Genomic DNA, 8609 nt, shown 5'->3' with positions numbered 1-8609 from the left:
GGTATACACCAGGTGTGCACCAGGAATGTGCAACCACTGAGGCACAGGTCAGGGCACACTGGTGCCTGGTTCTGAACTCTGACCACACTCATGTCTGGTCATAGCGCTCCATCACACATTCCTAGGGAAATATAAACTGAAGACCCAGATCCTTTACTTAGACCCTTTACCACTGGGCCAATAGACACCCACCTCTTCCCCACCCAGAGACCCCCTGGGCATCCACACCCGCTGGGCAAGAGCAGGTATTCATGTCAGTTTTGGTCTACAGCCTGGGAGCTCTAAAAGGTAGGAGCCGGCAACCTCCCCAACCCACCAGCCCAGATCCCTACAGCTGTCCCACCCACCCCTGTCCTTCCTCCTTCTCTCTTGGCCAGGAGGAGCACTCATTCTGAACCAGGCCCTTTTAGTCATTCAGTTCCTGACCCAGAGCAGCTGAGAAGTCAGAGGCGAGGAGAGAGCCCCAAGAAGCAAAGTCACTCACTCAGGATCTCCCAGTGCTGGGTGGTGGAGGCAGGATTCGAACCTAGGCTGCTCTGTCTTCCAAGTTTTTGTTTCTTATTTTATTTTATATTTTATTGTTATTATTATTATTTTGAGAAAGGGTCTCACTCTATTGCCCGGGCTGGAGTGCAGTGGCACGATCATAGCTCACTGCAGACTCAAAACTCCTGGGCTCAAGTGATCCTACTGCCTCAGCTCCCCGAGTAGCTGGGACTACGGGTGTGCCACCATACCTGCCTTTTTTTTTTTTTTTTTTTTTTTGGAGAGACAGGGTCTCACTATGCTACCCAGGCTGGTCTCAAACTCCTGGGCTCAAGCAATCCTGCCTCAGCCTCCCAAAGTGCTGAGATTACAGGTATGAGCCACTCATGCCCAGCCTGCCACAGCCTGGGCAACATAGTGAGACCCCTTCTCTACCGAGAAAGAAAACAAAATTTAGCATAGCGTGGTGGCATGCACCTGTAGTCCCAGCTACTCAGGAGGCCAAGGTGGGAGGCTCACCTGAGCCTAGGACTTCAAGGCTGCAGTGAGCTATGATCACGCCACTGCACTCCAGCCTGGGCAACAGAGCAAGGCCTGGTTTCAAAAAAAATAAACAAACAAAAATTGTAAAAACATTTTTAAAAATGTTAGCAGGCCGTCTCTTTGACACTGCCTCTGTTTCCCCCATTAAGCCCCCGCATTTCCCGCGAATTCCTCCCAGACCCGGCCCAGCAGAACACCCCGCCTCGCCCCCCCTCCTCCCACCATCCAACCAGAGCTCACTTCAAAGGTGGGAACGGAGGCCCGCCAGGCACCCAGAGAGCCCCCTGAACAACCGACATCGCCCGGGGCCCGAAAAGCGCTGGCAACTCGGGTTAAAGCCGTGCGCCCTCGGAGGACGCATCCTAATCACCTCGGCAAAGAGCCGAGCCAGGCCGGGGGCCAGGGGCTCCACTCCCTCCAGCGGCGCTGGTTTCTTTAAGGAAAGGAGAACAGCAAGTCAGGGCGGCTCCCCAGCTCCCAAATCCTCCTTCCCCTGATGGGGACCCAGGGAGGCCAGGGCTGGCCGAGGGGGAAGTGGGGGCGGTCTACCTGGATTCTGGAGCCACAAGAGGTGGATTCCAAGATCGGGGATTGGGAGGGGCAAAAACGAGCGGTGTCTTCGCCCACAGGTGGGTAGGTGTTGGGAGTCCCGAGATGCTTGTGGGTGGGGGGGGGGAACCCACCATCCCTTCTCTGTTTTAGGGGGGCCCTAGAGGTCTCCCAATGCGCTCCAGTTTTCCAGCCCTCATTCGCTGCGAGCTAAACCCAGCCCGGGGGCCTCCCTGCCCGGAAAGGGCAGGAACCGAGAGTTAAGCAGGATTTAGAGGCCCGCCCGCCTGCGGAGAGATTAGATGCGATCAATAAACAGAGGGCTGGGCAAAGATCCCCTCGGAGGGGCTCCTTAAGACCGTGACCCTGAGAAGTAATTAACAAGCTTGCTGGGGCTGGGCCAGCCCCGGGGCAGCCCCACCCCCAAGGCAGCTCCTCTGAAGCTGGGGCTGGGGTCCGGCTGCTTTGGCTCCAAGGCTTCTGGGGGTGTAAGTGGGGGGCTCACCAGGCTCCCTCTTCCTCTTCCACACCAACTCTGTGGGTTCAGAATCTGGGTCCTCCAAACTGCTACTCCCTGGGGAGCCCAAGGGATCACTGTGATGGAGGCTTCATTGATTGATTGCTTGCCGCCAACCAGTCACTGTCTAAAGCTTTACATAGCTCCCTCAGTTCACACCACAATTCCAGGCAGCAGGTTACTAAGACCAGGTCTACTTTACAGATGGAGAAACTGAGGCACGGGACAATGAGAGGCCTTGTCCAAGGTCACACCACAAGTAAATAATGAATCTGGGATCCAAATGCAAGCATTTGGGGACCAGAGCTTCAGCCCTTATCCCTAGGGACTACAGTTTCTTTTGTCCCCTTCCCACTCCCAAAATTGCTCCCTTCCGAGACAAGGCATCACCAGTAACAGCACCTTATTGTCCCCCGGCCATTGTTCTGACACCTTTATCTGAAACTCAACTTAGCATCCAGTGCAGTTAAAACTCTCTAAGAACTGAAGCGCATATTTAAAGGTCTGTGCAGGCCGGGCAAGGTGGCTCACACCTGGAAAGTAATCCCAGCACTTTGGGAGGCCAAGGAGGGCAGATCCCTTGAGGTCAGGAATTTGAGACCGGCCTGGGCAACATGGTGAAACCCCATCTCTACTAAAAATACAAAAAGTAGCCAGGTGTGGTGGCGCATGCCTGTGGTCCCAGCTACTTGGGAGGCTGAGGCAGGAGAATCACTTGAGCCCAGGAGGTTGAGGCTGCAGTGAGCCAAGATCACACCACTGCATTCCAGCCTGGGTAACAGAGCGAGACCCTGTCTCGAAAATAAATAATAATAAAATAAAAGTCTATGCATAAGCTAAAGGAGGTGACCCGGAAGTCTTATAAGCTCCAGGAAGGTGGGAGATCTGAGCTGTTTTTCCTTGACAAGTATAAGGTCTAGCATGTGGTGGGTGGTTACTATATTCTGGTCAAGTTGAACTGATGGTTGTGGCCCTTACTTATAGCCAATTTGCTTGTGGTTTAGACACAATAATAACAAGCTTGGTGATGTCAAATGGAGACAAGGCACAACTCAGGGGGATATACCGACAGTACTCACGGCAAAGGATGGAGTGAAATCTTGCCTCCTCCTTCACTTACTTGCAGTGCCTTGATCCTCCTTCCTTTCTTTCTTTCTCTTTTTTTTTCTTTTTTGAGACAGAGTCTTGCTCTGTTGCCCAGGCTAGAGTGCAGTGGCACGATCTCCGCTCACAGCAACCTCCACCTCCCAGGTTCAAGCGATTCTCCTGCCTCAGCTTTCTGAGTAGCTGGGATTACAGGCGCCAGCCACCACCCCCAGCTAATTTTTGTATTTTTGGTAGAGACCGGGTTTCACCTTGTTGGCCAGGCTGGTCTGGAACTCCTGACCTCAAGTGATCCGCCTGCCTCAGCCTCCCAAAGTGTTGGGATTATAGGCGTGAGCCACCGCGCCCAGCCCTCCTTTCTTTCAAATGGGTTCTTGTGACTGTTATAGAAAATAGTGTCTGTCAAGGTGTTTAGCCTTTGTGCGTGGAACTTAGTAAGCACTCAATGAAACATTCACTTGATTTTTTTTTTTTTTTTTCTGTAAGAGATAAGGTGTCTATCATTCTGTGGCCGAGGCTGGAGTGCAGTGGCATGGTCATAGCTCACTGCAGCCTTGGACTCCTGGGCTCAAGCCATCTTCCCACCTCAGTCTCCCAAAGTGCTGGGATTATAGGCATGCACCAGTCTACCTGGTCTCACTTACATTTATTATTTATTTATTTATTTTTTGAGACGGAGTCTCGATCTTGTTGCCCAGGCTGGAGTGCAATGGCTCAATATCGGCTCACTGCAACCTCCGCCTCCTGGGTTCAAGCAATTCTCCTGCCTCAGCCTCCTAAGTAGCTGGGATTACAGGCACGCGCCACCATGCCTAGCTAATTTTTGTACTTTTAGTAGAGACAGGGTTTCATTATGTTGGCCAGGATGGTCTTGAACTCCTGACCTCAGGTGATCCACCTGCCTCAGGCTTCCAAAGTGCTCGGATTCCAGGCGTGCACCACCTTGCCCAGCTACTTTTTGTATTTTAAGTAGAGATGAGGTTTCACCATGTTGGCGAGGCTGGTCTCGAACTCTTGACCTCCAGTGATCCACCCACCTTGGCCTCCCAAAGTGCTGGGATTACATGTGTGAGTCACCATTCCTGGCCCAGACATAAGATCTTAAAAACCAATGGCAGGTATGAAACCCCGTCTCTACTAAAAATACAAAAAAATTAGCCAGGCATAGTGGCGGGTGCCTGTAGTCCCAGCTACTCGGGAGGCTGAGGCAGGAGAACGGTGTGAACTCGGGGGGCAGAGCTTGCAGTGAGCCGAGATCGTGCCACTGCACTCCAGCCTGGGCGACAGAACGAGACTCCGTCTCAAAAAAAAAAAACAAAAACATGGCAGGTTCTAGGACCGTGGAACAAGACCAAAACTTGGCCTGGGTCACATAAAAGAGGGGCTGAAATCCTGTTATCTATAGAAAGCCTGAACAAGAATTTGAACATCTGTTATATAACATTCCTGTAGCTGGGGTGGTGGCTTGTGCCTGTAATCCCAGATACTTGAGGGGCTGAGGCAGGAGGATCACTTGATACCAGGAGTTCGAGACCAGCCTGGGCAACAAAGCGAGACCCCGTCTCTAAAACAAACCTTTTAAAAAATTAGCCAGGCATGGCTGGACGCGGTGGCTCATGCCTGTAATCCCAGCACTTTGGGAGGCTGAGGCAGGCAGATAACAAGGTCAGGAGATTGAGACCATCCTGGCTAACACGGTGAAACCCTGTCTCTACTAAAAAATACAAAAAAATTAGCCGGGTGTAGTGGCGGGCGCCTGTAGTCCCAGCTACTCGGGAGGCTGAGGCAGGAGAATGGCGTGAACCTAGGAGGCGGAGCTTGCAGTGAGCTGAGATTGCGCCACTGCACTCCAGCCTGGGCGACAGAGCGAGACGCCATCTCAAAAAAAAAAAAAAATTAGACAGGCATGGCATACTACTACTAGGGAGGCTGACGGGGAGGATCGCCTGAGCCCAAGAGTTTGGGGCTGCAGTTAGCTATAACACCACTGCACTCCAGCCTGGTGACATAGTAGGAACCGACATTTATCAACCTCGGGGCATTTACACCCAGCAATCTGACAAAGTTGGCACTATGCTTACACCATTTATAAATGAGGAAACTGAAGCTCAGAGAGGTTGAGACACTTGCCCAAGCTCACAGAGCATATCGTGGTCAGGCAGGCATTCAGGCCCGGCTCTGTCTGATCCCAGAGCCCTGTCCTGAGAAAGACAAGAGGGAGGCTGGCTGCAGCAGCTCAGGCTTGTAATCCCAGCACTTTGGGAGGCTGAGGCAGGCAGATCACCTGAGGTCAGGAGTTCAAGACCAGTCTGGCCAGCATAGTGAAACCCCGTCTCTACAAAAAATGCAAAAAATAGCCAGGTGTGGTGGCACGCCCTTGTAATCTCAGCTACTCAGGAGGCTGAGGCAGGAGAATCCCTTGAACCCGGAATATGGAGGCTGCAGTGAGCCGAGATCACACCACTGCATGCCAGCCTGGGCAACAGAGCGAGACCCCATCTCGAAAAAAAAAAAGGGGGGGGCCAGGCGCGGTGGCTCACGCCTGTAATCCCAGCACTTTGGGAGGCCGAGGCAGGCGGATCACGAGGTCAGGAGACAGAGACCATCCTGGCTAACATGGTGAAACCCCATCTCTACTAAAAGTACAAAAAAAATTAGCCAGGCGTGGTGGCGGGCGCCTGTAGTCCCAGCTACTAGGGAGACTGAGGCAGGAAAATGGTGTGAACCCAGGAGGCGGAGCTTGCAATGAACTGCGATGGCACCGTTGCACTCCGGCCTGGGCGACAGTGGGAGACTCTGTCTCAAAAAAAAAAAAAAAAAAAAATGGCCGGGCGCGGTGGCTCACGCCTGTAATCTTAGCACTTTGGGAGGCTGAGGCGGGCAGACCACGAGGTCAGGAGATCGAGACCATCCTGACCAATATGGTGAAACTCCATCTCTATTAAAAATACAAAAATTAGCTGTGGTGGCAGTCGCCTGTAGTCCCAGCTACTTGGGAGGCTGAGGTAGGAGAATTGCTTGAATCCGGGAGGCAGAAGTTGTGGTGAGCCAAGATCACGCCACTGTACTCCAGCCTGGGTGACAGACAGGGAGACTCCGTCTTAGAAACAACAAGAACAACAACAAAAAAACAAAAAACAAAAAAAGAAGGGTGGGCATGGTGGCACATGTAATCCCAGCAGTTTGGGAGCCCGAGGCGGGTGGATCGCCTGAGGTCAGGCATTCGAGACCAGCCTGGCCAACATGGTGAAACCCCGTCTCTACTAAAAATGGAAAAAGTATCCAGGCATGGTGGCAGGCGCCTGTAATCCCAGCTACTCGGGAGGCTGAGGCAGGAGAATCACTTGAACCTGGGGGGCGGAGGTTGCGGTGAGCGGAGATCACGCCACCACACTCCAGCCTGGGCAACAGAGCAAGACCCCGTCTCAAAAAAAAAAAAAGACAAAAAGGATAGACACCTAAAGATCAGCAGTGGTTTCCTCAGGGCTGGAAATGTGGAGATCTTTATAGTCTTCTGGTTTACACATAGCGTATTTCCTGCCTATAATAACAAAAAAGAAGAAAAAGTTATTTTTAGATGTTCCCAAAATCTAACGCATTTGCTATCAGGAAAAGCTCCTGGGGAAGAATGCTTTTTGGTTACGATCCCCATGGGAAGCATCCTGCAATCACAGTGGGTGACTGAGGTCTGTCATAAAGATAAGAGAATTTGCAGGAAAAGCTTCAAAGGCCGGCACAGTGGCTCACTCCTATAATCTCAGTACTCTGGGAGGCCGAGGCGGGCGGATCACTCCTTGAGTCCAGGAGTTCAAGACCAGCCTGGATGTGGCAACACCCCGTCTCTAGAAACAAATTAAAAAATTAGCCGGGTGTGGTGACCTGCACCTGTACTCGCAGCTAGTCGGGAGGCTGAGGTGGGAGGATCGCCTGAGCCCAGGAGGTTGAGGCTGCAGTGAGCCATGATTTTGCTGCTGCACTCCAGCCTGGGCGACAGGGTGAGACTCTGTGTCAATAACAAACTAACAAACAAACAATAACTAACTAAATACATAAAAATTTTAAAAGGCTTCAATCACAACCCTAGCACCCTGGGACACTGGGCAGATGTTGCCATCCCCAGAAACCATGGCTCTGGGTCAGGTGAGTGACCTGTTCTCAGGACAGGCTTGAAGCTGAATTCACTCCCCTCCTGCCATCCATCTCCTCTCAGTTGTCTGACCCCAGATGGAAGGCAGAGGACCAGGGAACCCCAGATCTGTCCAAAGAACCAGAGCCAAGTAGAGGCGCGTGAAAAGTGGATCTAGAAAGCCAAGTGGGAACTATCTTATCCTACCCAACCCAGAACACAAAAACAGCCCATCGGCCGGGCACGGTGCCTCACACCCATAATCTCAGCACTTTGGGAGGCCAAGGTGGGCAGATCCTGAGGTCAAGAAATTGAGACCATCCTGGCCAACATGGTGAAACCCGTCTCTACTTAAAAAATACAAAAATTAGCTGGGTGTGGTGGCGCACACCTGTAGTTCCAGTTACTTGGGAGGCTGAGGCAGGAGAATCACTTGAACCCAGGAGGCGGAGGTTGCAGTTAGCTAAGATCACGCCACTGCACTCCACCCTGGTGACAGAGCAAGACTCTGTCTCAAAAACAACAACAACAACAACAACAACAACAAAAAACCAAACCAGCCCATCAGCCAGATGAGATGGCTCACACCCGTGATTCCAGCACTCTGGGAAGCCAAGGCAGGCGGATCACCTGAGGTCAGGAGTTTGAGACCAGCCTGGCCAACATGATGAAACTCCGTCTCTACTAAAAATACAAAAATTAGCCGGGTATGGCGGCAGGCGCCTATAATCCCAGCTACTCAGGAGGCTGAGGCAGGAGAATCATTTGAACCCGAGAGGCAGAGGTTGCAGTGAGCTGAGCTCATGCCATTGCACTCCAGCCTGGGTGACAAGAGTGAAACTCCGTCTCAAAAAACACCCAAAAACCAAAAACCAGCCTGTCCTTCCACCAGTGGGAACACTTCTTGGAGAAATATTTGTTCTCCAGTAAAATACAGTGCAGACAAAAGACTAGGAAAGAACAAAGAGTTGGCAACAATGTACGGTTCATCAATCAAAGGAAATGGTTTAAATGAATTATGCCCCAGACTATGAAAAACAAGACCAAAAAAAGACAAAGAGGTGGAAAAATCACAACATCTATTGTGATTGTAGCAGGTTGAATTGTGGCCCCGAAGCAGATATGTGTGGGCCGGGCCCGGTGGCTCACGCCTGTAATCCCAGCACTTTGGGAGCCTGAGGCAGGAGGATCCTTTGAGTCCAGGAGTTCAAGACCAGCCTGGGCAATACAGCAATACCCCATCTCTACAAAAAAATTTTAAAAATTAGCCAGGTGTGGTGATAC

Source organism: Pan troglodytes, chromosome 20 (genome assembly GCF_028858775.2).
Source record: "Pan troglodytes isolate AG18354 chromosome 20, NHGRI_mPanTro3-v2.0_pri, whole genome shotgun sequence".
NCBI lineage: Eukaryota > Metazoa > Chordata > Mammalia > Primates > Hominidae > Pan > Pan troglodytes.
Note: the sequence above shows the minus strand (reverse complement) of the source record.